The 26683-nt window shown below is 39.6% G+C and overlaps 1 protein-coding gene across 1 annotated transcript in view; it reads left to right on the top strand.

Moving 5' to 3' along the window:
- LOC102845342 (involucrin-like) overlaps positions 1-26683 on the top strand; it is a 382191-nt gene that overhangs the window by 131868 nt on the left and 223640 nt on the right. The gene's annotated exons all lie outside the window — the stretch shown is intronic.

The raw sequence follows: 26683 nt of genomic DNA, 5'->3' as shown, positions 1-26683 counted from the left end.
GTTTTTGGATGTGCATAGGGATTTGATTCTTAGAAGGTCCCATTTATCTATTTTATCTTCTTCTGGTTGTAGAACGACAGCTTTTAAAAATTGTTTTGTTTATGGATCTGATAAAATCTAGATCTCTCATATTTTTAAGCCTTTTGGACATTTCAGCTCTTTTCCGTTTCTGCTTAAATATAATTCATTCTTTGCGGCTAAATAAGCTGAAGAAGCCTGGGAATAAAATTTGAAACAAAGGTTAATAAAGCTCTTTGCCTAGTATTTTTTTATTACTATTACTTCAATAATGATGATTTGTACACAGAAAGCAAAATCATTTAAAAAAAGTTAATTTTGTCATGTAATAATGGCCAATGATGGAATTTGATTAACAATTTAGAATAGCTTAATGTAGAAAGAAAAAAAAAAAAAGAAAGGACAAAGATAACTATATCCTTAAGTCCATAGCCAGAAGCCTGGGAATGAGATTGGCCCCCTTTCTAGACTTTGGGTAGAACATCATGCATTTTGGTGATTCCTCCCACCCCCCAATCTTCTCTACCCTTTTCTCCCACTAAAAAAACACAAAACAAATTCAGTACCACTAAGCTGATTCAACTCATAGGAACTCCACGTAACAAGGTAGAACCGCAGCACAGGGTTTTCTTGGCTATAATCTACAAAACCAGATCATCAGGCCTTTCTTCCGAGGCACATCAGAGAGGAATTAATTTACTCACATTTACAACAGTCTCTTGCTCACATTTTCTCATTACTGACTTACAAATTGGAACGGCCTCATAGCTGACCTTCCTGTGGGTTTTCAGAGGCTGTAAATTGCACAGGATGAAATTGTTCCTCTATCTTCCACAGATCACAATTTCTTATGGTTAGGCCACTAGAGTTTCTAAGATTAGTAGTCAGGCACAAACTAAAAGTACCACCTAAGGACCCAAGGTTTCAACTTTTCATATTTCTATTCCAAAAAAAGGTGATCCCAGAGTGTGGTAATTATCATACACTATTACTCATATCACATGCAGGCAAAATCCTGCTGAAGATTATCCAGAAATGACTGGAACTTTGCCAGCGAACTCCCAGAAATACAAGCTGGGTTAAGAAGAAGCAGTGGCATTTCAGACATTATTGCCAATGTCAGATGAATCTTGGCAGAAAGAAAAGAGTACCTGAAGGATATCTATCTGTGTTTCACTGACTATGCAAAGGCATCTGACTGTGTGGATCATAAAAAGTTGTGATTAACCTTGAGCAGAATGAAAGTCCTAGAACACTTGATTGTGTTTATGTGAAACCTATAGTTGGGCCAGGAAGCAGTCCTCAGAAAAGGGCAGGGAAACACTGCATGGTTCAAAATAAGGGAGTGAGTGAGTCAGGGATGCATCCTATCTCCATGCCTTTTCAATCTATATGCAGAACAGATCATTTGGAAGATTTGGCTTTATGAGGAGGAATGTGATATCAAGATTGGAGGAGGAAGACTCATCAACAACCTGCGTTATGCAGATGATACAACTTTGCTTGCTGAAAGTGAGGAGGACCTGAAGTGCTTGCTATAGAATATCAAGGACTGTAGCCTTCAATATAGATTGAAGCTTAACATCAAGAAGATAAAGATTCTCACCACTGGGTCAATTTGCAGCACCATGATGGATGGAAAAGAGACCAAGATTAACAATTACAGCTTGCTCAGCTCCACAATCAACAGTTTTGGCAGTCAGGACATCAAAAGATGAATTGCCTTAGGGAAGTCTGCTTTCCAGACTTTCCAGGGACCTTTCCAGAGTTATGAGAAGTGACGATGTCAGTCTAGAGACTAAGGTACATCTGATCCAGGCTATGGTTTTCGCAATTACTTGCTATGCTTTGGAGAGCTGGATAATGACTAAGGTTGACAGAAGAGAAAATCATGCCTTTGAGTTGCAGTGCTGGAAAAGAGTCTTGAACATATCATGAGCCACCAAGAAAACAAACAGTTCTATCTCCTTGGAGGCTAGGATTTTTAAGCTCTGCCTCACTTGATTTGGGCATATGGCCAGGAGAGATCGGTCCTTGGAGAAGGACATCATGCTCGGAAGGATTGATTGACAGTGCAGGAGAGGAATACCCCAGATGAGATGGATTGATACAGTAACTAGGGCAATGCAGGGTTGATGTGTTACTATGCATCATAGGCAACTCAATGGCACATAACAGCAATAACATACTATGACAGGTTTGAAAGCAGGAATGGCATACACTTCCTATACAACATGCCTCCAGAAACTCTATGAACTTTGAAAAATGTCAATAGTTGTAGAGGGGCTTCAGGACTTCTGCTCATAGGGTCACCTGAGTCGTACTCAACTCGGCAATCAACAACATCTTGGAGAGGGCAAAACCATGTTTCTCCTTGGGGGCTAGCATTTTGAAGCTCTGTTTCACATACCGTGGGCACATGGCCAGGAGGGACCTGTCCTTGCAGAAGGACATCATGCTTGGAAAGGTGAAAGGGCATCGTAGGAGAGGAAGACCCCAGAGGAGATGGATTTATAAATTAACTAAGACAGTGGGGGTAGGTGTGTCAGAGTCAGTGACACTGACTTAGGACAGGGCAGGCTTCAGAGCTGTTGTACATAATGTCATTATGAGTTGCAGGCAACTCAATTTTACATAACAACAGCAACCTGGACAATATTGTTTAGGCCTGGCTGGAGTTGTGGGTATTGGGAACATGGGTGGTTCAGGGTAAGAAGAACTGCGAACTGCCAGTTTCAGAAACATTCTAGAGCAACAAAACTCCAGCCCAGCCACAGAACCTCAGCACAGCCTGCAGGCACTCAGGATTGGTCCTGTCCTGTGCTTCCCTGTGAGGTCAAGATAATGATATGGTAGGTGCCATCCATGAGCAGAGGCAGCTGCTGAATCATGCTAGCCATCTTTCTTTTTTTAAAAAAAATTTTATGATTTGCTTATTATCATATATGTTTTATACATGAACTTTGTGTTTTATACATTCATATAAATTTTTTTAAAAAATATTTTTATTTTATATTAGTTTGCATACAAAATTCTTATACTTTGTGTTTCACACTTTCCTCTACTCAAATTGTATTTCATATGATCATTCACTTACATTGTGTTTTCTAAAATTAATCACCATTGATCCATGCCCACCATTATGCCATATTTTCAAGTCCCCACTAGATCTTTCTTAATTCTTTCACCCCTTCACTCTGCCCAACAAACTCTGCAACCTCAACATTTCTCCCTCCTCTCCACCCTCAGAACCCCTCCTCCCTCCATTTCCCCCTTTGGGGAATTTGGAATTTTGTACACATCTTAGTAGTAATGCCTCTTTTTCACAATTATGGCATTTCACAAGTATTTGTCCTTATAAGACTGAGTTAGTTCACTTCAACATAAGGCTCTCCAGGCTCTCCCATGTTATATAATATTTTTCAAAATCACTGCTTGTGAGTGTAGTATTCCATCATGTGAGTGAACCACAATTACTCAATCCATTTGTATGTTGATGGCATTTGGGTTGTTTCCATTTTCTTCTTATTGTGAATACTGCTGCTATGAATATCAGTATATAGATCTCTGTTTGTGTCTTGGTTCTATTTTCTTCCAGGTATATTGTTGTTGTTACATGCCGTCGAGTCACTTGGAATTCATAGTGACCCTTTGTACCACAGCCCTGAACTCAGCTCTATCCTGAGCCAATTTCATTGTTTCTGACACACCTACTCCCGTTACCCCAGTCAATGAGTCAATCCACCTCATCCACGGTCTTCCTCTCTTGTCTTGCCCCTCTGTCTTTCTAATCATGATATCCATGTTCAAGGACTGATCCCTTCTGGCAACATGCCCAAAGTATATCAGATGGAGTTTCAAAATTCCCCACCCCAAGTATACTCCACTATGCAGGCTTCATTCTGGACTCTTGTCATGACCATAATACCCAATCACATATCACTGTTCTCTCCCTCTTTTGTTTCAATGCAGTCTACATAATTTATCCAATTTTTCTCAGTCTCACCCTAAGCCCGATGTCAGTCCCATTCTACAACAGGGGCACTATGGAGTATTTGTTCTTTTTTGACTGAGATATTTCACTCAGCATAATGTCCTCCAGGCTCACCCATTTTGAATAATATTGCATGAGTTCCTTGGTTTTCAATGCAGCACAGTATTCCATTGTGTGAATATACCAGAGCTTCTCTATCCATTTATTTATTGATGGACACTTAGGTTGTTTCCAACTCTTTGCTATTGTGAACAAAGCTGCAATAAACATGAATGTGCATATATCTGCCTGGGTGACAGGCATGGTTTCTTTAGGGTATATTCCCAGTAGAGGCATTACTGGGTCAAATGGTATTTCTATTTGCAACTTTTTGAGAGGGCGCCATACAGCCTTCCATAGTGGTTGTAACATTTTACACTCCCACCAACAGTGAATAAGTGTTCCAGTTTCTCTGCAACCTCACCAGCATTTATTGTTTACTACTTTGTAATTTTGCTATTCTTACTGGGATGAGATGATATCTCATAGTTGTTTTGATTTACATCTCTTAGAGCTAGAGATTTTGAACATTTTTTCATGTATTTGTTGGCCATCTGAGTGTCGTCTTTGATGAAGTGTCTGCTCATATCCTGTGCCCATTTTTCAGTTGGATTGTTTATCTTATTGTAGACTATAAACTTCCTTAAAGAAAAGCTTGGAAGAACTCTAGAAATACTAATTCACAATATAAACAGTCTTCCAAGCATCTTGAACAATCAACAGCCAGAAGAAGATGAAATAGATGAATGGAACCTTCTAAGAATCAAATCCCTATACACATCCAAAAATTTCTCCAACAGGGTAAAAATGGAAGCCACAGACTGGGGAAAAAGAGTTAGTAATGGCATGTCTGAAAAGGGACTTTTATCTAAAATTTATAAAATAGTTGAGAACTACAACAAGATAAAGGTCAACAATCCAAATTGAAAAATCGACACAGGAGAAGATATTTTTTATTACTTCAAAGTATTATGATGATTTAATATAATTTTTTAATTTGTTGAGGCTTGCTTTGTGTCCTAATATGTGATCGATTTTGGAGTATGTACTATGTGCACCTGAGAAGAAAGTAAATTGGTTTGTGGTTGAGTGCAGTACTCTGAATACATCCACAAGCTCCATTTGACTTATTGTATAGTTAGATCTTCTGCATCTTTGTTAAGATGTTTGGATTTGCTTTTTGTTTGTTTTTAGTGGTCTACCCTTTGGTGAGAGTAGTATGTTAAAGTCTCCTACAACTATTGTGGTGCTATATTTTTTAATTGATATTTTAATGAAAGTTTAGAAAGAAATTGAATTTCTATTCATTCATTGTTGCACATTTTCTTTCTTCAAGTGTATTAACCCCTGTTTTGTGTATTTTGCAGGTCTATCATTTGGTGTGCAGTTGTAGGTCAAGTTTATGTCTTCTTCATCTATTGTTCCTTTGATCATTATATAGGGTCCTTCCTTACCTTTTATGGTGATTTTTGTCTTGAAGTCTTATTTTATCAGAGATTAGTATTGCCAGTCCTGCTTTTTTGTGGGTGCCATTTGCTTGGCTTCCCCGCCCCCGCCCCCCAGTCTTTGATTTTTAGTCTATCTTTTCCCACATTTCTTTTGAGTTTCTCTTATAGGGAGCATATTGATAGACTTTGCTTTTTTATTAAATAGGCTGTCTTTTTCTCTTAACTGGTGTATTTAGTCCATACAAATTAAGTGTAATTATTGGTATACCAGGTTTTATCACTGTCATCTTGCTATGTTTCTTTTTATGTTATTTCTAGTTACTACTGTCCATCCAATTTGCTTTAGTGTCTCTGTGTCAAAGACTTCCTTAGAATTTTTGTAGATTTGGTCTTGTTTTCACCAATTTCTTTAGTTCTTGTTTTTCTGCAAATGACCTAATTTCTTCTCCATATTTGATGAATAGTTTTGCTGGGTACAGGATCCTCAGCTAGCAATTGTTTACTTTCAATCTTCTGTATATGGCAGTCCATTGTCTTCTTGCTCACGTGGTTTCTACTGAGAAATCAGAATTTAGTCTTACTGGTTCTCCTTTGTAGGAGTCTCTTTGTTTTCTCATGTTGCTTTTAGTATTTTATCCTTATCTTTGGAGAATTTGACTATGATATATCTTGATTGTGGGGGTGGGGGTGGTTCTAGTCTGCTTGGGTTTTGCTGAGCTTCTTGAAATGAATTTCCTCATTCTTCATGCCTGGGAAGTTTTTTCTCTTGCCACTTCCACAAGTCTCAGTGCTTTCCCTGCTCCCCTTGTGTTCTAGGATTCCAGTCATGTGTATATTGTTCCTTTTGATGTCATCTTACATTAGTCTAATGTTTGTTTTTTTTTTTAATTTTCCTTCTGTCTTCTGTTTTCTTTTTTATTATGTTCCCATTGGTCTTTCAGCTCACTGACTTTCTGTCACATCTCTTCTGTTCTGCTTTTTTTAACCCTCTAGCAACTGAATGGTTCAAAATTTGGAAAGGTGTACAACCAGGGATTTGTCCTATCTCCTTATCTTTTCAATCTATATGCAGAACAGATTATCCAAGAGACTGGGCTCTATGAGAAGAAATGTGGCATCAAAATTGGAGGAAGACTCATCAACAATCTGTGTTATGCAGATGACAGAATCTGCTTGCTGAAACTGAAGAAGACCTGAAGTGCTTGCTGCAGAAGATCTAGGACTGCAGTCTAAAATATAAATTGAAGCTCAACTTCAAGAAAATAAAGATTCTCACCACTGGGGTGATTAGCATCATCATGATACATGGTGAAGAGATTGAGATTGTTAACAGCTTCAGTTTGCTTGGCTCCACAAATCAAGAAAAGACAAATTGCATTAGGAAAGTCTGCTGTCAGAAACCTATCCAGAGTACTGAAAAACAATGACATCAATCTAGAGACCAAGGCATGCCTGATCCAGGCCATAGACAGAAAGCTGGACAATGACTAGGGATCATAGAAGGAGAATTGATGTCTTTGACCTGTGGTGCTGGAGAAGAGTATTGAGTATACTTTGAACTGAAAGGAGAACAAACAGGTTCATCCTAGAGAGGGTGAGACCCTCCTTGGAGGCAAGGATTCTGAAGCTTTCTCTGACCTACTTTGGACATGTTACAAGGCAGGACCAATCCTTGGAGAGGGACATCATGCTTGGGATGGTGGAAGAACAGTGCAAAAGAAGATGACCCTCAATAAGATTAGTTCATTCAGTGACTAAGGTAATGGGGGGGTAGGTCTATCAGAGACAATAAGATTGGTACAGGATAGAGCACAGTTTACGGCTGTTGTACATAGGGTCACTATGAGTCACAGGTCACTCGATGGCACATAACAACAAGAACAACATATTGGAAACTCTGATATTTCTATCTTGATATTCTGAATTGTATGTATGTTCATGCATTTTTGTTTATGACAGTAATGTGCTGCCTGTACCCTCTCCATCTTGTGTTGATTTTTCTTCTTCTACTTTATAATCTATAGTATCAATTCTTTTTCCATCTTTTGCAATTTCTTTAGTAGTTGTTTTTGTTTCTCTACATAAATATATTTTTTTTCTGTTTCTTGTCCCTGGAATATTCAGTTTGTTTATAGCTTCTGTTCTTTCTTCCATCATTTCCATTTTCTTATAAAGCTGTTCAAATAACTTCACTTCAATGTTTTTTTTTTTGTTTGTTTCCTTGTTTGTCCTGGAGAGGGTTAAACCGGGTGGCTCCTTGGAGGCAAGGATTCTGAGGCTCCGTCTAACTTACTTCGGACATGTAGTGAGGAGAGACCGGTCCTTGGAGAGGGACATCATGCTTGGGAGGGTGGAGGGACGGCGCAGGAGAGGAAGGCCCTCTATGAGATGGATTGATTCAGTGACTGGGGTAATCGGGATGGGAGTGTCAGAGACAGTGCGATTGGCATAGGACAGAGCGGAGTTTAGGGCTGTTGTACATAGGGTCGCTATGAGTCGCAGGCGACTCGACGGCACATAACAACAACAACAACTCTGGAATATTCACTTTATTTATTCTTTTCCTTCTTTATTCCACCTTTTGTACCTTTTCCCATAGCTGTTTATTTGACTCTGAGTCAATATATTTCTTCTGCTCTCTAACTGTGGGTTGTTCATTGGGTCTGCAATATGTTTTGCTTTTTTTTTGGGGGGGGGACACTTATTATGTTTTTTTGCAATGTTTGAAGTTGCCTGCTGCTTTCTTGACATTATGTGAAGTTTTTCTTGGTATGTACTAGGCTTTTTCTGTTTTGCCTATGTATGTTGTTTACAGTTGTTTATGATGTTACTTAGTTAAATACTTATGGTATTCTCTTTATGAAGGAGACAACTCACTATGCCAGCAGTCCTTTCTAGGCCTGTGCAGTGGAAAAGCTCCCCTTCCCTAGGGTCCTTTCCTTTGGACTGGATCCAGAGACCATTTTCCCCATCAGATAACTGCACTCTATCTAACATGCTTTGGACATGTTGTAAGGAGGGACAGGTCCTTGAAGAGGGACATCATGCTTGGGAGGGTGGAGGGACAGCGTAGGAGGGGAAGACCCTCTATGAGGTGGATTGATTCAGTGACTGGAGTAATTGGGATGGGTCAGAGGCAATGCGATTGGCAGAAGATAGAGCGGGGTTTAAGGCTGTTGTACATAGGGTCACTATGAGTTGCAAACGATTTGACGGCACATAACAACAACCACCTTTCATAGTGGTTAAACCTCTTACATCCGACTAGCAGTGCATAAGAATTCCAATCTCTACACACCTTTTCCAGCATTTACTGTTTGCTGCTTTGTTAAACTTTACTACTGCTGTTGGCATGAAATTGTTTCTCATTGTTGTTTTGATTTGCATTTCTCTGATTACTAGTGATTTAAAACATTATCCCATGTGTTTCTTGGCTATCTGATGTTTTTATTTTTGAAGAGTCTTTTCATGTATTTTGCCCATTTTGTGATTGGTTTATCAGTCTTTTATTTGTGGAGGCCTTGCTGTACTATATAAACTTTGGCTATGAGACCCTTAGCTGCAGATGACATGATAGTGTACACAGAAATTTACATTCAATTATAAAAGTGTTAGACCTAGTAGACCAATTTAGTAGAGTGGCAGGATATAAAATCAACATACAGAAAGCAGTTGAATTTCTCTAAAACAACAAAGAAAGTATGGAAAAGGAAACTATAAAAGCAATACCATTTACAATAACCAACAAGAAGATGAAATACTTAGGAATAAACCTAACTAGAAACAGAAAATATTTATGAGGAGACTTGCTATTAAAAAATGCAACTATATAACATTGCTAAAAGAAAAAAAATGAGACATAGCTAAATGGGAAAATATTCCCTGTTCATGGAGAGAAAGATCGAACATTGTGAAGGTCACAGTTTTACCAGAAGCATTCTGCAGGTTCAACACAACCCCATTACAGACACCAAATTCATTCCTCAAGGAAATTTTTAAAAATGCAATTTCCAGTTTTATTTGGAAAGGAAAGAAATTGAGAATAAGCAATGATCTCTTGAAAAAAGAAGTGAAGTTGGAGATATCTCATTTCTCATTCTCCCATTTGATGGAGAGGGAATGAGGGAAATTGGAAGAATCTGTTTTTAAAAACAATATATTCAAATTTCATAAATAAACTAGTATGATAAAAAATCCCATTATCTGTTATTATGCAATACATTTGTAATGCTATTTTAAATCAAACAAGTTAAAAAATTAAAAAAAAATACGTGGTATTGATTTAACAACAGACATATAGATCAATGTGGTAGAATCAACAATACAGAAATCAACCCATCAACCTATAGTCAACTGATATTTGACAAGGTAATAAAACCCATTAAATGGGAAAATGACAGCTTCTTTAACAAAAGGCACTGACAAAACTGTATAACTGCCTGCAGAAACTCAAACAGGATCCACATCTCACACCATACACAAAACTCAACCAAAAGTAAATGAGAGATCTAGGAGTAAAACCCAAAATCATAAAAATCACAAAAGATAAAATAAATGCAAAAGTAGAAGCTTGGGCCTATGGTAGAAATAGGCTGGTGAGCATAGCAAAATGCACAATCTGGAGAAGATAAAGATTGACAAATGGGACCTTTAAAAAAAATCTAATCCCTTGGAGCTCTGGTGGTCTAGCGGCAAGAAGCTGCACTGCAATCCCAGAGGCCTTGCAGTTCAAATCCACCAGATGCTTTGCTGGAGAAAGAGGGACAACTCCTCTTGTGCCAGTCAGATCTGATTTGACGGTACACACACACACACCCTTTAATCCCTATGTGCATAAAAACTTTCTCCAGTAAAGTAAAAAGAAAGCCCACAGATGTAGACATCTTTCTGAGCTTCCTTAAGCAGGGTCTGAGACCACTGAGTAGTTTGTTTTTATAAACGTGGACAGCTGAGCCAGACTAGCTGGTAGTCAGAATGCCACTTGATCAAAATCGTGTCACCAAGCTTTGTCCCTGCAAGCTGCAGTTCTCCATGGCTGAGGACTTTTCTCTACAACATGGCAGGAAAGCAGATCTTTACCTACCCAGCTGTGATTCTTGGGTGCCTCATCACAGCTATGGTCAGTGTGCTGCACACACACTTTTTTAACATGCACTCTTGAGGTTGTTTATAGTTCTGTGATCTATGACTGCTCAAACTACTTCTTTCATTGTTGTTCATAACTGTCACTGGGTGTATGTTTTATTCTCACTTGTCACATAAAGGATCAGTGAGGTTAATTGAATAACCCAGGCCCATGAAAAAAGATGAGATGGGCTCTGAAACCAGACATGAAGCCTGTGACGCTCAGTCTCACTACCTAACCATTTCTGTTGATCAATTACATTTGGCAGAGCTGGAAGGGCAGTACATCATTCAAGCTGACACTTGTGAGAATGGAGGGGGACAGCATTACTGGCTGTGCTGGGACAACAGGTGTAAACCATGACATATGAGCTCCTTAGACAGACGGGGGAAAGAGCAAGGTAGTCCTTTTATGAGGATGTCAATGGATCTTAAATGTGAACTCTTTTAAATTCATGGGATACTTTAAATTTATGATCATTTGTATTGCTCATAAAACCCTCCTGCATGACTATCTTGGCTGCACTTGTACCCAAAGCAAGTGCATGTGCATGTAGAAGCTTCCCCACCCCTTGCCTAATGTGGTCAATCACACTTAAAGCAACCTTCAATTTCATATGCACCTCCCACCTTCCACTCCTGCTTATTAATACCCCAATCTCTACTGTCTCCCCAAAGCAACAACTATTGGACCATTTGAAGGGAGCCTGTGTCGCTTCTTTGGTGTACCTCATTTTGCTTGCCCCTCACCCATCTTTCTAATCTCAGAAAGAATTGTTAGCTGATGTCTGATTATATCACATAGAACCCAAAAGAGCTCCAGAAAGGTTCATTCTTCAGCCTGCTTCTTTGTGTGCAAATATAATAACAGAGAGTAAACCACAATGACAGGATCGCCATTTGCCTCCAAACCTATCATTTTTCTCATATTCACCAAACTCTTTTGGTCTTGGCTGTGAACTGTCTATTCTTGGAAGAATGGAGGAGTGAAGAGCATACAAGGAGTGACACACAAGCTTGGGTTTAAATGCCACACCCAACTAAGTTTTGGATATTTGAAGCCTCAATTTTCTCTTCTGCAAAATGAATAAATAACATCTGTTTCATAGGGATGTTGTAATGAATAAATTCAACCTTATACAAAAAGCATCCAACTGAGGGAAAGAACAGGTTAGAAGTGATATATGATTGAGTATTATGGTTAGCACAGGAATCCAGAATTAAGGTTGCATAGAGAAGTGCACTCGGGGTGGGGGGTGGGGGGAAGGGACGTGGGAATTGTATACTAATGAAGGAATTTTTTTTTCTTTTTCTTTTTTTTCTCTCTTCAGAGGGGGAAGCAAGCTGGTGGGGAGGGGTGGGCAGGGAGAAAATTGCGGCAATGAATGAATGGAAATCCAAAACCTCTGTAAAAAAAAAATTAAAAAACCCCACAAACTTGGTGGTGAATATGCCAAGATATCAATAGCAGTGTTAGAGGAATATTTATGTATTTATACTTCCCTGTATAAATAAGTAAACAGAGAGATAGATTAATATAGCAGCTGTAACAAACAACTCAGATATAGCAATGATTGCAAAGATGAAAAAAAAAAGCATCCAACTTCCTGTCTGACTCAGGACAAGTGTTCAATAACATAGTTATTTTCTTTATCACTACTGAAGCCTTGCACGCCAGGGGAACAGAATTCCCACTCAGTGGGTGGAGGAGGGAGATTTCTGCAGAGTTGGGCCTGCAGGAGGCACCCGATTAAGCTTTGAACCAGAAAATCACAGTCATTGAAAATCTAATATTCTAGTCTTACACAGGGTCACCTTGAGTTAGCATCAACTCAACACCACCTAATGTGGTTTGGCTTTGTTTTCTCTTGCCCAGGTTCACCTTAAGGGCAAAGATTATATTTTGTCTTTCTTTTTTTTTTTTCTCTCTCATTTGTTTTGTTTTATTTTACGTGACAAGTACTGGGTAGATTGTCTTAGTTTTCTAATGCTGCTATAACAGAGATACCACAAGTGGTTCGCTTTAACAAATAGTTCATACATTTACAATTTCTTTTAAAAAGTCAAACTCACTGTCTTCAAGTCAATTCTAACTCATAGCTGACCCTCCACCAGCTTTCTGAGACTGTACATCTCACAAGAGAAAACTACCCATCTTTCTCTCAGGGAGCTGCTGACGTTGAATTCAAACTGCCATAGAAGCACACCCGTTGGGTTAGCAGGCCCTCTGTTAGTTGTGGGTGTTAGCTGTTTCCTTCACCATCTGTAGACCCAGGATTCCTTGGAGACATCCACATGTTCTGGCCTTTTTCAATATGAAAAGAGTTTTGTCTTGCAGAAGTCCAGGTCCAGAAAAAAATGTACTGTATTCCTAGCAAGTATTTATTTCCCCTGCCCCTTTTAATGATTATGGTATTTATTAGGGAAGTCAAGACTAAAAATTCAGGTTGGCAAAAGGGCATAATTAATTGCTCAGTCAGGACAGTTTCTGAAATGTGCTCGCAGGCCTTAAACTTTGTGGCTTCAGGCCAGCGTTACAAAGCTGCTACTGCTGCCTATTATGGTGTCTCCCTCCCCAACCCCAGTCCTCCGGCAAACTTAGGTGAAGACTTCTGGCTCTAGTTCCATGGGGCAGCAGTCCCACGGTCAGCGATGTCTCACATCGCGCTTCTGGCTCTGCTGCAGCTGCTGCTCCTGTAGACCTTGGTCTGAGCAACACAGGAATCTTTGGCCCTAAAGAACATGTACTATGAATTCTCTACTTTTTTTTACTGGTGTTGAGATTCTCAATTTCTGCTGCTGAATCCACTCAACTGAATGGCAACATTAGCTATTAAATTGTGATTAGACCAATATACTCCATTCACTTGTCACCACCCATCCATGTGACAACGCCAAATTCAATGACTAAGAAAACTATTTTGAACAATGATCCTCGAGACCACATACCACCCCCTGGCTTTTCTAGCCATTAACCTTTGTACTTGAAGAATTGCAACTTTCATTTTACAATTATTTTACTAATAACTACAATTGTGAAAGCATGTGAGCCAGCTACTTGCCTCGTGCCTTATACTTTCATTTTAGATAGCCTATTTCTGATTTGCCCATCCCAATCAAGCCACTACTCTGAGGGAACAAGGATGTCCCTTTTGCTGATAGATCTTCTGTTCAGTATGGAAACTTTGAGCGTCTGTGTCCAGAAGCAAAGCTCAGTCCAGAGCAAGCCATCAGGTTGCAGCAATGAATACTAACCCACAATATGGATCAACTTCTCTTCATCTGGTGGGTTGCTTTCCTCCTATTTTATCTCTATTGAGGTGAAAGCTATTACTGGCCACACCATTGGAGAGCTCCCCTTACATCCTATTAGGGTTGTGATGGGATTAGGGAGAGTTGCATTCCACCTGTAATCCTCCTACAACTATTTGGTTTATGAGAATCACAGAAGGTCAATACATAGCTTCAATACATTATGTTATTATATACATGTATTTTGAAGAAACATGTTAATCTGTGACATATGTACTCAGTTACTTTTATTTTGTGTACAACTAGTTTTGAGTGGTTCATTAGCTGCTCTGCAGGAGAGGGATCGACAATCTCCTCTTGTAGGATTTACTGCCTTTGAAAACCCACTGGAGGATCAGCTATTTGTCAGTTCCCACTGGGCAGCACACAACAGCAGCAACAACGGTTTTGCTTGCAGTGAATGGATGCTTTCCATTAGACCACAGTAATGACTCCCTTTGGTTTTTTAGATTAAATTTATGCATCAACTCGTCTTAAGTAAAGACCTATTCTCCATTAGAAGAGTAGACAGGTTAAGGTCAACAGAGAGAGGTAAGAGTGTGTTGGCACAGTTAAACAGCTGGAACATGTTAGGGGTGACTGTGGGAAGCACTGAAACCAGAAGGAAGGTGTGGGTGGAGAGGGGTGGTCAGAGCATGGGACAACATCTGGAAAAATTAAACTGTTTATGAATTCCTTAAAGAGGAACCTTGGGCACTGCTTAAATTAACACTCAAGTTCCTAGTTGTAGCTCTTCCCTTTTGGAAGATCTGAAGATATAAATGCTGAAACACATAGTACCTTTATAAAGATAAGAGGCATTGACAGCATGCTTCAAGGGTTGAACTATACAATCTCTTCCCTAGACTTACTTTTGGTATTTTGTTCTGTTGTATGTGTGTGTGCACGCGCACATGGGGAAGTTACTCTACTTAACTGTCCATTAGGCTCAATCCAGGAGTAAGAATCGGACCAACAAGCACTCACTTGGAAGAAAGGTAATGAAAATGATAGAAACCAACCATTGGGTTGCATTTCCCACTATTATCCGCCACCCCGCCCCCTTCTTCCCTTGTGGAGTTTTCCTGGGTATTTCTTATAGACTTGAAACTATCTCTACAATGAGCTTAGTTCACAAATAAAAAATATTTATGGACTACCTACTGTGTACAAGGTTCTTGTGTCTATTCATTGTGTTGAATTGACATTTGGATCCTAACTGCAGCAAAAGACCTTTATAAGGCTCTCTACCCAAATAGTGAGGATGTTGAACCTTCCGTTATTCTAGAGAGCTCAGGATGCCTGTAACACGTCCTCCCTTGCTTGATCTGGAAGCTTCGCCCTGAGGTTGGGAGGGCTATTGCTATCTCTCCATTATCTGAGGGGCAAGGGAACTCAGGAAACATGAGCTTGGACAAGTTCACATATTTCTGTTGGATTCAAACATGTGTCTTCTGGCTCTCATTTTTTTCATTAAGTGACACTGCCTTTCTAAATTATTTTTAATGCAAGCAAACAATATTTTTATTAGTAACGTAAGATGAACAAATGGAATTAAATATTGGCCCAGGGGAATCACAACTCATCCCTAGCAGGCTCTACCAAAATCTTTGACCATAAAGCTTTCATGTGGGAAATTCCTGAAAAGAAATTAGTTTTAAGACTTACTACTACTGTAATTAAAAATGCTGGTACAGTTATATTCAAATCATGGTATTGCTTATTATTCTGCTTTAAGAGGTATTCTTGGGCAGGATCATCTGTACCGCGTGGGGGCAGGGGTGAGGGGGTGCCTGGGAGAGGGCTGGGCAGTTTCTCTCTGGCTCCTTTTTTTCACATGGCATTGAGAAACTCAGCTTAGTATTTATTTTCAGGAGGAATTCAGGCATTTTAAATTCATTTGGGCAATTTATAAGTGATACTTTATGTGAATTTGAACTCCAAGAAAAAATTTCGAGACTAGACTTCATGTCTAAGCATCTTTCACACAGTTTCAGCTGAGCTTGTTGTTAGGTAAATTCAAGTCTTTTCCAATACTTTTTGATCCTATCCGCAACAGACAGAAACTTCATAATAGCAGATATGTTTGAGCCTATTGTGGGAACCATTGTGTTACTCTAACTGGCTTAGGGTCATCTTCCCCCTCTCCCGCTGACCCACTAAAACTAGAAAACTTTAGGTTCACCAGGAAAAAAACACCACTGAGATTCTGGAATGTTCTACTGGAAACCAAAATAGTTGTTGAGTGTCATTATCTGGGGGTTTAACTTCTGTGCACGGACATAATTTCAGCTTCCACAAATGCCGTGGCTGAAATATGTTCAGCTAATGAGACTGAGTAGAGTATGGAACCCAGAATGCAATAATAATCTCCAGAAACAACAGGTATGTACTCTGCCCACCTGACAAAATTAATGAAGGAGTCAAATAATCTAATGCATTGGAAAGCACTTTATAAATTGTGAGGTAATGAAGTGTATTGCTTATTGCAGGGACCACCATTGAGACAAACTAAAAAATGGTGCCATGAGGAGTCGTGACTAAAATCTTAAAATCTTGAGAGCAGCCAGCTAAGGTACAGAAATTTGTTTCTTCCTGTCTAGATGAAAGAAGAGGGAAGAAAGGAAAAAGTGCATTAAAGAACTGGTCAAATGGACTCAATGGACTACATGAACCTCAACTTCTTAGACTTTCAAACGAGAATAACTAGACCATGCCCAGAAACCAAAGCTGTCTAGGATCACAGTAGAAAATTCTAGATAGAATAAGAAGAAATGTGAAAGAAAACTCAAGGACATGTACACATACACAAACAAGTGAGGCTTACTGGTGTGATAGAGAGTGATGGAACTCCTTTAAAAGTACTTGTCTAGTTCATTGTTGCTAAGCTGGAACTGGCTTGCAGTTGTCTCTCTGTTGTGTTTCTGAGACTGTAAATTGCATGGGAAGAGCTTGGCCATCTTTATCCTGAGGAGTTGCTACTACTAGACTCATAGTACCAGAGAGGCTTGACCTGCGGGTTAGCAGCACGACTCCCTACAGGTTAGGACATTGTCCTTAGTTACCTTGAAAATCAGAAACAAAACTCACCCTCCTGATGTAACTTTCAGTCCAACAATAGTCAGGGCTATAAGGTGACCAGTGACACAAGGGAGGCACTCACTCTTTACAACAGACATCCATATAAGGTCAAAAGAGCAGCGTTTGCCAAGAATAAAGTCCAGAAGGCAGGAAGGAGTAGGATAGAAGGATAGAATGGAAATGAGAATCACAGAAAGGAAATGGGGAAAGTGGCATTGCATTGCGAGCATTGTAGTTAATGTTATCAAACAGAACGGGTAAAAATGATTAAACATAAAAAATTTTTCTTTGTAAATTTTCATTCAAATCACAATACATAATTTATGTAATAAATGTTTCCAAAAAATTACTATTAGTGCAAAAGCTCATTCTCTCACATGAAATGTATTTATAAAATCTTGTTTGAAAATTTTCTCTTAAACCAAGCTCTGTCTTCTAGCAATATGTAACAGTCTACCCCATCATACCTAAGTCCACCTAACACGCATGCATTGCTTCCTGGAGCTTCAGTGTAGACAACAGGTTTTTAGAAGGAGAGGCTTTTAGGAAAGAAACATTTGAAACAAACATTTTTACTTATTTCTCTATCTGTGGATTCAGCACAGGATTCCATAGGATGGACTACAGTCTGTTGTGAAAAATATGCAACCGTTTTGTTCCTCAGAGGCAAAGATGGTAACAATTTGTCTCACATATTTTGATCATGTTGTCAGGAGGTATCAGCCCTTGGGAAAGACACTATGGAGGCAAAGGTAGACGGTCAGTGAAGGAGGGAGTGACCTTCAGTGAGAGAGGAGGACACAGTCACTATAACAATGCACTCGAGCATATCAGAGATTGTGAGGGCAGCACAGGACAGGGACAGGGAAAGGTTTAAACTTATTGTTCATAGGATCGTTATGCGTTAAAGTTGACTCGGTGGCACCTAACAATAACAAGAAGCAGGTGAAGACTCATGAGTCTCTCATCACTCATTCACAATCTGGAATATAGTCTTTACTACCAAAGACTACCAAAAACATTAAAACAGAATAATTGCTTATGAGTCATTTCTGAGTCATGGTGACCCCCTGTGTGCCAGCTTCTAAATGGTGTCCGTAGGGTTCTCAAGAGCTGTTCCAGGGAGTTACATCACCAGATCTTTCTTCAGAGGTCCCTCTGTGTGGACTTGGGTCTCCAAACTTCCGCTGAGAAGCAGGGTATGTGAACTTTTCACACCACTCAGGGACTTCATAGATCAACGTACAGGATATCTAATAATCCTGCTGAATCAATATAGCCAACCAATCTCAATACCTAAATTCTCTACTAGTTAGACTCCCTGTCAGAGTCTGTTTTAATTTAGACATTTCTGCAATCTTTATGTAACTTTGAATTTTGGACTAGCTGGTTGAGTTACAGTCATAAAGACTGTGTCAAACTTTCCTAAACTCTGGTTCTGACATTTCCACCACGTGACAAATGTTTTGTTCCTGTGGTTTTTTTGGCCTGGAGAATCTCTAAACCTTGAAACTCACGAAGGTCTGACTTCCTCAGCTGTGAGGAACAACTACTTATTCTTTTGTAAAATTCATACTATGTATGAATTCAGCATTCTTTTTGGTTAGTCCTTTTACTAAGTATAGATATTCAATTACTAGCTTTTCCTTATACTTAAGTTTAAATTTATAAAGGAAATGAAATAAAACCTGCAAGAACAACTGTTCTTTGAGAATAGTTCTTTAACAATTGTTAAAGAGAGCAGCCTGACGTGGCTGAGAGAGCGGAGACTTTGAGACCAGGTCTTCAAAAAACCCACTAATGTTATTTCAGACTGGTGACAACTCTTGTTTATGAGGCTATAAATCTTTATGGGAGGAGATGGCTTATCTTTCTTCTGTGGATCAACTGGTGCATTGGAACCACTAACCTTTCCATTAGCAACCCAGCATGTTATGCACTGGATTGTTGGTATGTGTTTTTGCTCTACTTGAAAGCATGTGCCCTTAGGCAGAGCATTCAACCTTCCCATGCTTTACCTATGTCAAAATCAACTAAATCAGTCACCATAGAGTTAATTTCAACTCATGGAAACTTCTGGTATGTGATAGTAGCATTGTGCTATGTACAGGTTTTCATGGGTGATGTTTTGAAAGTAGATTATGGGCCTTTTTGAGGAACTTCTGGGTGGATTTGAACTGCCAACCTTTCACTTAGTGGCCGAGAACACTTGACCTCCTGCAAGGAGACACAAATATCCACATTGCAGGTTCTTTGACAATACTTTTCAGCCTTTGCTGTAAGAATATCCTTTTTGTCAGGAATTTGAGAGCCTAGCTTAGTTGACATTTCATGTTTATCCTAAATGTTTATGTTTGCTTCATGATGTAGCCAGATGTGCTTTAATGTAGAAATAATATTTTCCTCCCTCCAATCTTTGGAAAAACTGTGATGTTCCAGAAAATTGTGAATTCCTCTAGCATACTACAGTGTGCATCTAGGGTATGCCTGCACTCCAGGAGTGTAGTTACTAAGATGAGGTTCAGGATGAAAAACACCCAGAGTGTATGCAGCAATAAGAAGAGATTGGGTGTTAAAATATCAAAACTCTTTTATATCCGTCGACAAATAGCTACTCCTCAACATTTAAGTGGCATGCATAGCCTTTACTACTCCATCCCGCAGAATGCTGAGCTCTGCATGCTCCAAGAAGAAAAGTGTTAGTGCTTGCATTTTGGGGACCTCAAGTTGACTCCCCTCCCTGTTTTGATTAGCTGGTGTTACAGTAGGCCATACATGCTGTTAACTGTTGTTTTTTTTAATATCATTCCATATGACACATGGCATATATAATGCTCCTGATACAAGCTAGAAACCACCCAAGCAATAGGCTTTTGTGGTTTTGATTAGAACATAAGTCAGGTTACCAATGAGTAAACTCTTGTGTTCTATATACTGTGAATAAGATAGTCCATTTCCCCTGCCTTGGAACACAGCTTTCCTTCCATCTGGGAACTATGTTGCCCCATGCCACATGATGCTGCTGAGGCGTCCCAGCACAGCACCCCTAACTATTCCTGGGGCTCTTGTAATGAGCACGTGATCCAGGCCTGGAAAATTTTAACTAATCTCATACGCTAGGACTATCATCAACTCAAATGTTATATGCAAAGACCTTTAGTATTGTGAGAGTTCTACCAATATCTCTTCCTCCTAAAAGTGCCCTGCTAGGCCACTGTGACTGGCCTGGATTAAGTTAACTTCCTTGGAGTTGGCTCAGTCAGTGCCTGTGGCCAGGGAATGGCATTTGTCAGAAGGAAATGTAAGGATAATAGGCAGCTACATTAATAGTGACTAGTGTAGTAATGGGAGCTCTGGTGTCCAAGTGCCAAGAGTGACTAGAAGCTCTGTAATCCTGAAGGCTCATGGTTCAAGACTACCAGCTGCTCCATGGGAGAAGGATGGGCAATCTTCTCCCATGTAATTAACTGTATCTGTAAACCCGTTGGAGGGTCAGCTATGGGTCAACTCTGACTCAATGGTAAATAACAATAAGTTTAGTATTTTTATAACAATCACCTTGTTTAATCTCTACAACAATTTCAAAAGGATGTTATTTTAGTTATTTCGTTATTTTAGTTATTTAGCAATGATCCTGTAAATACCACACACATGGAATTTTAAAATACAACAATTTACAATCTCACATGTTTTAGAAACCAGAATTCTGAGTCAGAGCATCAACTCTGAGAGAGGATTCGTCTTTGTTGGTAGCCTACAGTTTTCTTGGAAATTCCTTGGCTCAACGTGGTTCCAACATGATAGAAATGATTTTTATATATACAATTACCTAAAGGAAATTGTTCATGTGCTTGTGTAGGCAGGCAAGTCCCAGGGGTCTGCAGGCTGACAAATCTAACGTTGACAGGCAAAGCAGGCCACTGGCTCAAATTAAAGGAACTAAAGTGGTTACAAGCCAGAGGCAGGGTTGAGATGGAGCAAACAGCAAGTCAAGTCCGCCATATTTCCTTAAATATTTAATGTAATCCACACTGAATGAAACTTACCTTCAACCATTGGCTGCTAATAGCCAATCCCATCAAGGAAATGTTTACACTACACACAACCTTTAAGGGAATGGCTACATTACAATTACCAGAACAGATCATGCTGGGCAACCAAGTTGACACACAACCTGAATCATGACAGAAGGGAAGGAAATAGGATTGGAGAGAGTGAGGATTCAAGCTGTAATGACATCTCAATGAAAGCCTTTGCCAACTCATGCCCTCTCCACTCTCTGAGAGCTCCGGAGCTAGGATAGTCTTTGAGAGCTGTCCTGAAATGAGCTGATGAAACTGGGCATCTCTGGCTTCATATCAACACATAAGTGTATATCCCCTAAGTGGCTGACAACTGAGACTGTCTGTGAAGAGCATTTCCTGCCTTAATAGGCTATCATAATAGCGTTTTGTGTCCTTTAAGACTGTCCATGTAGCACATAACAGCATCCACAACAGGGTGCATTACTCAATTCTCTGAGAATTCTCTATTTTTCCATGTGTAAAACGGGATTTATCATATTGTTATTGTTTCATGTCTTCCAGTCAGAGCCGACTCATAACTGACCCTTCCGTAGGCTTTCAGAGGCTGTGAAGAGGAGATTGTTCTTATTTCTTCTGAGGAGCAGCTGGCAGATTCAAACTGCTTGTCTTTGGGTTGGCAGTACAATCTCTTACCCCCTAGGTCACCAGAGCTCCCTATATCCAATGTATTGTAAATACTCAAGCTAATATTATAGTCTAAAGTTAAAATGGTCTAGAGGTTTGGATGGACATAGGAGCTACTCAAAGAAACCCAACCTGGAGGTTCTGCTGCCAGACCTATGTTACAAGGTGGGATAATATTTGAATATTTATTGTGGGATGTGATACTAGGTTGGACCTTGAGCAGAGATATAAAATAGGAAACAGTTAAACTCACTCAATGAATGTTTAGCAAGTATCTGTTAAGAGAACGGAATAAAGCTTGAGAAAGGAAAGAACGAACCAGTCATTTAGTGGAATAAACAGGACTTAGTTATGTGTGATCCTATGGAAGAGTAAGCTTATCATTAGTGTGGCACTGCAATGAAGTACTTTAGGTCAGGTCCTAGGAGACAGTAGGTGGGTATCCAAGTACTCGCAGCCATTGCGTCAGAACTGACTCACAGCTGACCCTCCGTCGGGATTCACACACTGTAAATCACAGCAGAGGAGATTACCCATCTTTTTTCCGTTGAAGCTGCTGGTGGATTCCATCTTCCAGAGAGATACAGCCTTCGGATTATCAGCACAACTCGCTACAGACCGTTCCACCAGAGTTCTCTGGGTGTTACGTAACCGTTTCTAAAATTACCTTCATATGGAGATGTTCCATATTCATAAATATGTGAAATTAGAAGATTGCAGGGTAATTCTAGCAGTCCCTCGGTGGCCCAAAGAGTGGAACACTTGACTGTTAAAGGGAAAGTTGGAAGTTCCCATCCATCCACAGGTGCCTCAGAAGCCAGGCCTGATGTTCTGCTTCTGAATACTCCATGGAGTAATTCTACTCTGTGCTTAGAGGTTGCTACCAGTCAGAATAGACACGATGACAACCAAAAGCAACTACAGGAGAGGGATCTGAGGAAATGGTCTCACTCAGGAGGTTCTATGTGCAGTCAGAGTTTGCAGAAATATTTCCTGGAAAGTTCATGGCCTGCATCAAAAGCCGAAAAACCTAACTCATCCTTTTATCCAGAATCCAACCCTTGGAAATTTAAGCCAAAATAATTTTAAATTGGGGGAGAAAGGAGAAAGCTGTAAATGTAATTGTGTTCTTGGTAGTATAATTCATGATAGAGACAAATTGGTAGCTCTTAAGATGTTTGTAATAGGGAAATAATTATTTAAAATTTTACTTTCCTGGGAAGTAATGGGTTATAGTCGGGGCCCAATTTTCAAAGGGAGGAAGTTATTGCTACGAATCAGTCACAGACTTGTTGCATCTGGTGGAGACAAACGAAACCAGCCCTTCTTGCTTCTGGTTGGAGATTATAGTTCTTTCCCAAGCAAACAGCCTGCTTGTTTCTAAACATGCCTTCACAGAACTTTACTCCAACTGTCAGTGTTGCAAAAATATGAGGCCAAATTAAAATGACTGGAAGTATGTCAGTAAACTTTATGTTGTTAATGTTTTCAAAATTTACATATGTATATTTTTCACATATGTGTTTTTAAACTGCTATTTAGTCAGACAAATCCTAGGAAAAGTAGCTTATTTCTACCAAATATTTATCTAGAACTCCTGAGGTGTGAGAATTCAGGTAGTGACTGCCTCGCAGTCAAACAACCTGAGCTTAGTCTGAGGAAAAAGATGAAAAGCGTCATTGTCTGGCAGACTTGAGGACAACACACATCTTCACAGCTGCATTTCATTTAAGTAGCACAGTGAAAGCCACATTAGTGTGGGAGGTACAGATGCCAGGGTGAATACACTTAATTTCTGGCTTCCTACTCTCACTCATTCACTCATTGCTGTGTGCTTGGAACAGACTCAGAGCTGACTCTCTCCACTGGGTTCCAAGGCTGTAAACTGCACTAAAGGAGATTGCTCATCTCTTTTCCCTGGAGCTGTGGGTGGTTTTGAAGTGCCGGAAAGGCACCATCTTTGGTTTAGTAGTGCAACTACATATGCACTACTCCCCCGGGTCTCTCCTCTGACAGTGAGGTGCTTCAGTTGATGTTATCACTTAGAACCATCGTGTTAGAAGTAGTTGAACACTTGACAGAAATTGACTTGAAGACAAAACTCTCATTGCCGTCAAGTTGGAACTGACTCATACCTGACCCTTCAGTGGATTTTTAGGTACTGTAAATCCTCTTAAAAAGCTTGTCTGTCTTTTCCTGCTGGAGTAGCTGGTGGACTCGAACCATGTGCCTTTGGGTTGACAGTACAACACCTTACCCACTAGGTCATCATTCTGTTCATAACAATGGCAAAACTTATAACCAATTAATGAGTTGAATTAGAATAATTCATTAAGTTGTGTATGAAGTCAAGATGAATCCAGGTCTAACTAAGTGGCAGCTATAGCAGGCTTGCTTCAGATGTAGTTGGATTTATGGCTCAACTGTATCCTTGACTCAGTAACTATTGCCTTGAGGGAGCTCTGGTGGTCTAATGGTAAGCAGCTGCGCTGCAATCTCAAAGGCATAGGATTCAAATCCACCGGCTGCTCTGTAGAAGAAGGACGGGCAAACACCTTTCATGTGATTTACTGCTTCTGAAAACCTGCTGGAGGGTCAGCTATGGGTTGATTCTTGATGACTCATACATCTTGAGGACTAGTCCATCTTCATGACCTATTCATCTCAACTCACTCGAAGGCAAACAATAATTGTGCATTGAGATTAGAAAGGGATGGTTTCAAAGAGGGACTCTTACCAGACAAAGTAAGTGCCTGCCAGACAGCAAAATCTACTACAGTCAGGCTGTTGTCATGTTATTATAGCTTTGCTGAGGAAAAAGAACAAATTCAGCAAATCGTAGACTTGTAGTGAAGAGAAGAAACACAAGAGTCTAATGATCACAGCTTCTTTTCCCTAAATAGAGCATAGTTTATACGATTGAAGACAGATGCTTGTTTATTCTATGCTGAGAGCCCTCGAGTCAAGAGGATTCCAAACATCCTTCTCTCTACAGATTGTTACAGCACTTTTCAACTTTTACCAGTTAGGGAGAAAATTTGGGGATGGGTGATTTAAAAAGAAGTAATAAATACATTTGGAAGAAAGCCAAGGACCACGTTATTTCATCATTCTGGAATGTAGAGCAATAAAAAAGTAAACAGAATCGTTGGTTCAAAGGGGAAAGTCCTTTCATCTGTGAAACAACTTTATTTGGATATTTTTGGCATATTTTTGGCATCCCAAGAGACTTTCTCTTGGCTTTCTCAATAAAATAATGAATTATAAAAAAAAATCTCTCCTGTTTTCATTATATAGCAACCTGTTGTGTCTTGTGAAGCATGAAATTATTTACTGTGCTTAGTTGCTGTGTATGGGGCATTTTAATAGTTTATATGTCCTTTGGAAAAATATTAATTCAGAACCTTTACAGAAACATAATTTTGAAAGCAACTTTCAGCGACATTTGTTATAACATATGAATTTGAGAAAACTGGACAAATTTCCCATGCCAGTAATATTCCATGGGTTTTAAAAGGAGGAATTTTTTTTCATATTTATTTCCAACACAGGTAAAATCATTCCCCTGTGACCTGATGCTGATAATAATTTAATAAAACGCATGTTTATTAGCTGAGAAGGATGTTTCTTTATTTTGCTAACCAAACTTGAGTCTCCTAGATTTTTATCCATGTGAGCTGTTTCCTAGTATTAAGAATTGCAGTGCAACGCTCAAAAATATGTGGTGGTGTACTGAGGCCCAAGTCTTCCTCCTCCTGCAGTGGGACCAGAGTCCCTGATGATGTCTTACCGTGTTCAGGTCTGGCCAGTGCCACCTATCTCCACAATGCCCCCAAGAAACAGGCTCAGGTCCGGGGCAGCAAAAATGTGGAGCAGAAAAAGGAGAATATCATTGAAGATAAAAAAAGGGGGAAAAAAAAAGAAAAAGAGTAAGAGTAAGAAAGGAATAAAGCAGCAGAAGTTCATCAAAGCTGTCATTTGTCAAGTTAAAGCTGGTCAACAAAATCCACACCAGGCAGCACAAAGTGAAGCCGAGAAGAAATGGAAGAAAGTTGACAAAAAGAAAAAGTTGCAAGAGCTAAATGAATTGTTCAAACTTGTAATTGCTGCTCAGAAAAAAAAAGGTGAAGATCTCAAAGCCATAGTACTGGTGTTCTTCAAACAAGGGCAGTTTACTAAACAAAGGATGTGACTGTAAATTTTCTCATGACTTGACTTTGGAGAGAAAATGCAAAAATGTGAAGTGTTTACATTGATGCAAGAGATGAAGAACATGAAAAAGATATGATGAGTAATTGGGATGAGAAAAAGCTGGAAGCAGTAGTGAGCAAGAAGCACGGTGAGGCGGAAAAGAAAGCCCACAAACCTCAAACAGTGTGTAAGCATTTCCTTGGAGCTATTGAAAACAACAAGTACGGCTGGTTTGGGGAATGCCTTGGAGAGGGTGAAATGTGCATGTATTGGCATGCCCTACCTCCTGGATTTGTGTTGAAACAAGAGAAAAAGAAAGAAGGTGAAATTTCATTAGAAGATCTCATTGAGAGAGAGTGTTCTGCTCTAAGTCCCAATGTTACCAAAATCACTCTAGAATCTTTTCTTCCATGGACAAAAAGGAAAAGACAAGAAAAGGTTGACAAACTTGAGCAAGATGTGGAAAGAAGGAAAGCCGACTTCAAAGCAGGGAAAGCACTAGTGCTCAGCAGCCATGAGGTGTTTGAATTTCACTCAGAACTGGTTAATAATGAGGAGGAGGAAGCAAATGATATACATTACACACAGGTAAACAGGGTGTGATGAGGTTGATTCTATGCATGTAAATAACATAGAGTTAAGCCTGTACATACCGTACATCTAAATTCCAAAATCAATCTCCATAATGGTCTATGTGTTTCCTACTGCCAAAGGGGCCCTTTAGAGTAGTGAGAGAAGATCTTCACCCTGAAACCCACAGCGTCCCTTTTCAGCAGGAAGTAGCTAAG

The sequence above is a fragment of the Elephantulus edwardii genome, unplaced genomic scaffold (genome assembly GCF_000299155.1).
Source record: "Elephantulus edwardii isolate Elephantulus edwardi_28Jun2011 unplaced genomic scaffold, EleEdw1.0 scaffold00139, whole genome shotgun sequence".
NCBI classification, from domain to species: domain Eukaryota; kingdom Metazoa; phylum Chordata; class Mammalia; order Macroscelidea; family Macroscelididae; genus Elephantulus; species Elephantulus edwardii.
Note: the sequence above shows the minus strand (reverse complement) of the source record. Positions and strands in the feature narration are given on the sequence as shown.